Genomic DNA, 5,999 nt, shown 5'->3' with positions numbered 1-5,999 from the left:
GAAAAAAAAAAAGAGAAAGGCTCTTGACTCCAAATGTATGGTAGTTGGTGGCAGATACTCTTGCTGCTATGTGAATGAAGTGAATCCAGATGACCAGCTAGGGCAGAGGCAGCACCCTTTGGCTGACTGACACCTCTTCAGCAGATCCAAGCTTGACTCTAACAGTGCCTCCAATGGTGCAGCAGCCAGCCCAGGGGCATCTCCAATTTCTGATCTCTGGATATCACCCCTTCATCTTCCATTTTATTGCTCCAGTCCCATTTGTCTTTCTTTTTGCACTTCCAGCCCTTTTGTGCCAGGGCACCTGAAAAATACTGCTTTACTATTAACCTCAGAATAATTGGACCCCACAATTTTAAACAATGAAATTCCTGTTTTACAGATGAGGAAACTGAGTTAAAAGAAGGCACTTGCCTGAGGGTCACAGTAAGAGCTGGGATTTAAACCCAGGACATCTGGTTCCTGGGCCTATGCACTTAGTCATATTCACTATGGTTTCTTTCACACACGTATGAGTAGAGCAAAACTACACTTCCACATGGTGCCATATTAAAAGAAACAAATGCATGGTAAAGATAACTACATAATGTTTGTGGGCCTTTCAAGTAAATATTCATTCCTTAGAAAAAGGAAAATGTGGACAAAATAATTATAAAATAAAGTGACATAACCAATTTCGCTTCCTTCTTGATAAATTCATTCATATGCTGGGGTAAAATTAAATAAGTTTCCATAGATCTGCTGCTAAACTTTCCAAAGTTTAGTTAGTGCGGCGTGCCAGAATACGTGAAGATATTATCAGACCTATTCTAACTGCCCAATGGGTTCACCTCACCCGCTGCCTAGACAGCCAATTTATCAAGACAGGGGAATTGCAGTGGAGAAAGAGTAATTCACACAGAGCAGCTGTGCAGGAGACCAGAGTTTTATTATTACTCAAATCAGTCTCCCCGTATGGGATCAGAGTTTTTAAAGATAATTTGGCGGGTAGGGTCTTGGGAAGTGGGGAGTGCTGATTGGTCAGATTGGAGATGGAATCATAGGGAGTCGAAGTGAGTTTTTCTTGCTGTCTTCTGTTCCTGGGTGGGATGGCAGAACTGGTTGAGCCAGATTACCGGTCTGGATGGTCTCAGCTGACCCAGTAAGTACAGAGTCTGAAAAATATCTCAAGGACTGATCTTAGGTTTTACAGTAGTGATGTTCTCCCCAGGAGCAATCTGGGGAGGTTCAGACTCTTGGAGCCAGAGGTTGCATGACCCCTGAACTGTGATTTCTAATCTTGTAACTAATTTGTTAGTCCTACAAAGGCAGACTGGCCCCCAGGTGAGAAAGGGGTCTTTTTGGGAAACAAAATTTTTATCAATTTTGTTTCAGAGTCAAACCATGAACTGAATTCCTTCCCAAGGTTAGTTCAGCCTATGCCCAGGAATGAACAAGGACAGCTTAAAGGTTGGAAGCAAGATGGAATCGGTTATATCTGATTTCTTTCATTATCATAATTTCCTCAGTTATAATTTTGCAAAGGTGGTTTCACTATTTCCCATGTTAGATTGTCTCTTATCATAAGGTATTTTGAAATACCAAAAGAAGTACTAAGACAAGCCATATCACAACCTTTAAAATTATCTTTTAAAAAAGAAAAAGTATTTCTCTTATTCTTGCTTACACTGTACATTGTCAAATCACAGAACCATGGGGAAAAGCATAGGACATTGATGTTACTATCACTGAAATAGGTTGAAGTCCAAAGCTAGAAACTGTCAGAATATTTTATTTCCCAAGTTGCTAAGTCTCCATCCAACTTTTATGGGCTTCAGCTTATTCCCACATATCTGACAGCAAACAAACATGTTTCTGTGAACATTCACAGTGCTAAACACTCCTAATGAAAATAAATTGCTTTTCATTTTCTAAGACAGAAGTCATTCTGGATTGCCAAAATTGAAAATTGCTAGTCCTCTCTTACGTGCCACCTCCCTAACAATAACCTCACATAAAAGACGATCTGCTTTTCTCTTTTTCTTTATCTAATATCATCTCCTTCCCTTTTGCTAACATTACCAATAACAACTAAAAAAAACAAATGGGTCCTTTCATGCAACTCTTCTAAATTAGATTAGATGGAACTGAATAAACATACACACACTCTTTCTGTCACATTAACTTTTCTCTGAAGAACACCTCAGAGATCAGTGATGGATAGATTGCTCAATAAACTGTCAATATTCACTCAAGTTTCTTTAAATAAATCATGTAACAAAGGAAGAATTATCTCTTTTCCTCTAACATTAGCTTATATTAGCTAGTATATATATATTATTCACCTTGTAAACATTATATAAGCACAGTATTGTAATACTAGCTAATATTAGAGGAAAAAATATATAATACATTTTTAAGATATATTTATATATATTAGCCAATATATAATCCTCTTATATTAGCATTATATAACATGGCAATACTTTTAACTCTTAACTTTATTCTGAAATAATTATAGATGCACAGAAAAAAAATTTAATGTACAACTGATCCTTCAACAGCATGGGGGTTAGGGATGCCCGCCACCTACACCATTGAAAATCCACGTATCATCCCCCAAAATTTAACTACTAACAGCCTACTGTGGACTGGAAGTCTTCACAATAACAGTCAATTAACACATATTTTGTATGTTATATATATTATATACTGTATTCTTACAATAAAGTAAGCTAGAGAAAAGAAAATGTTATTAAGAAAATCAAGAGGAGGAAATACATTTACAGTACTGTGTTGTATTTATCAATACTGTAAGTTTACATCATCTGTTTACAAGGTGAATCATCTGTCTGAAATAGTGGACACAGCTGCAAACCTCAATCTACAGTACATATTAAGCAACTCAACTTTTTCTTGTCATGATTTTTCTCTGCTTCTTGGGAGCACTTCCAGCATTACTAGTGGCATTTCATAGGGGTCCCATGGTGTTATTTAAAGTTTACAGTATTGCATTGAACACAATAAAAAATATGCAAGAACCAAGAGAGATCACTTTTTAATGTAATAAGCAATTTACCAGAGAAATGAGCTGCTCATGCCGAGATGATTAGGGTCACATGGCATTTTAAATGGATACTTCCAACATGAGCTCACTACAATAGCAACAGGAAGTGGCCACAAAATTATTACAATAGTACAGTTTTATTACAGTTAATTTTATGAAGTTATGACTAATAAATCAATTTTAGATCTGTTTACATTTCTCGATGGTGAATGGCGCCATGTATAAGATGTGTTTGTGTGCCTAAGTTTTGATAAATGTTAATTTTCTATAATATATTTGTGTATATTTTATGGCAGTAAATGATAAAATAGACTAGCATACCTTTTATGCATTCATGCCATATCTAATTTTTCTTAATTTTTTGATATTTCTAGGCTACATGGTTTGTCTGTTTTTTCAAATTGTTGCAAATCTTCAAAATATTTTCTAATATATTTATTGAAAAAAAATCCACCTACAAGTGAATCCTCACAGTTCAAATGCGTGTTGTTCAAGGGTCAACTGTACTCTTCACCCAGCCTCCCCCAACGGTAACATCTCACATAACATAGTACAGGATCAAAACTAGGAAACTGACACTGCCACAAGCCAATATCTGAAATAAGAGGCGGCCCAGCCTGAAGTAAGACTAAGAACACTTGGAGTTATGTCTTCTTAGCCTCCCCAATCCCTCCTTGTATATTAGTCCGTTTTCACACTGCTATAAAGAAATCTGAGACTGGGTAATTTATGAAGAAAAGAAGTTTAATTGACTCATAGTTTCACAGGCTTAACAGGAAGCATGACTGGAAGGCCTCAGGAAATTTACAATCATGGCAGAAGATGAAGGGAAAGCACGCACCTTCTTTACATGGTGGCAGAAGGGGGTGGGGGAAGAGCCAAACACTTATAAAACCGTCAGATCTCATGAGAACTCACTTACTATCACAATGTAATAGATTACAGTAATATTACAATATTACTGTAATGTGTAGAAATAATGTATGGGGATTAACTAACCCACTCAAGACAACACTAGCAGAAAAAGTCAAGCTACTTTAAAAGAATCGATAGGGGTACATCTACTATCATCTGAACTTTAACCCTAGTAGGTGTTTGGGGAAAGAGGGTTGCCCTACTTCTATAATCAGAGCAAGCATTACCCATCAGAAGTTGCACAGTGAAATGAATTTTAAAGATGTAGAGAGTATCAGTTAGCTATTGCCAATAATGCTGCATAAGAAACCACCCCCAAAACTCAGTGGCTTAAAATAATCATTTATTCTCATACTTATGGGTTTGAGTTGTTTGGGGTAGGTAACACTGCTTCAAAAGTTCCATCCTGAGTCCAGTTTGGGGAGGCAGTGACTACCCAGAGATGTTTTTCCAGTGATGATGGTAGAAGGACAAGAACTCAAGTACAAATAAGCATGTTTGTTCCCAAAGATGAAAATACTCTCAAGAATAATATTTTAAACCATAACTATTTATTTATTCCTGACTATGAGTATCAGGCCATTGCCTATAAAGAAAAGAGGACAAACATGACTAGGGAGGGCAAAGAGTAAGGGGTAAGTGGAACAACCCCAAACGAACTTTTGCTCCACCACAAATTTACCTAGAGTCAAAGTCTATCTATTATCACAGAAGGCAAAATGCCAAAATTGGAACTCTACCATCAGAACACAGATTTTTTTAAAGACTCTCTTTGACACAAAGAATGCCACATTCCAGACTATTCAGTATCATCATCCCAGGAATCTAGTAACATTCCATGGGGACTTCTACAGCACTCTCTTAGTATAGAACACTCTTGAATCCACATGTACACTGATTTATCTTGTCCTTTGTTGAGTAGTCAGCCCATTAGCATTATTCTGGTCCAAATCCATAAACACAGGAAAACTACCAGACATATTTTCTAGTTCTTGAATATCTCCCAATAGTTTTTCTTCTCTGTATAGGTCATTTGTGGTTGTCTGTCCACAGGATTATTTATAAATAACATATGTGACATTATACACAATAAAGTTCTCTGGAGGAAGAAAATAATTTACTGTGTGTTAAAACTGAACAGTCTGTGCTAATACTACAATATCAGACTTCTGTGGTTGACTAATTAGCACTGAGAGGTGAAGCCAGCTGGACTTCCTGGGTCCAGTGGGGACTTGGAGAACTTTTCTGTCTTACAAGAGGATTGTAAAACGCACCAATCAGCGCTCTGTAGCTAGGATTGTAAAACGCACCAATCAGTGCTCTGTAGCTAGCAAGAGGTTTGTAAAATGCACCAATCAACGCTCTGTAAAGACCAATCAGCACTCTGGAAAATGGACCAATCAGCAAGATTCTAAAAGTAACCAATCGCAAGGAGGATTGAGAAAAGGGCATTCTGATAGGACAGAAACAGGACATGGGAGGGGACAAATACGGGAATAAAAGCTGGCCATCTCAGCCAGCAGCCAGAACCCACTCAGGTCCTCTTCCAGGCTGTAGAAGGTTTATTCTTTTGCTCTTCACAATAAATCTTGCTCACTCTTTGGGTCTGTGCCATCTTTAAGAGCTGTAACACTCACTGTGAAGGTCCGTGGCTCCATTCTTGAAGTCACCAAGACCATGAACCCACCAGAAGGAAACAACTCCAGACACAGCACTACTCATAAAATTTAACAATGTATAGGATTAGATGCACATTTGGCTTCTACAAACAAAATAAAGTCTTGACCAATATGGACAACTCTCTCTATAAGTTCTATTTACCACCTCTCCAAAGCCTTAAAAATCTGCTTGACTTCTTGCTTCATGAGTGGACTCTCAAAGAGTTATTTAAAGCAAAGCAATACCCAACCAAAAAGACCACTCATTTTTCAAAATGTAGCTCAAATCAGATTGTACTACTAACTACATACTTGAGGACCTATGCATTGTGCTATATTTGTGCTGCCCTAAGGAAATATATAGCCTAGTTGGAGAGAAA

This window comes from Pan paniscus, chromosome 2, assembly GCF_029289425.2.
Source record: "Pan paniscus chromosome 2, NHGRI_mPanPan1-v2.0_pri, whole genome shotgun sequence".
Classification (NCBI taxonomy): Eukaryota; Metazoa; Chordata; class Mammalia; order Primates; family Hominidae; genus Pan; species Pan paniscus.
Note: the sequence above shows the minus strand (reverse complement) of the source record.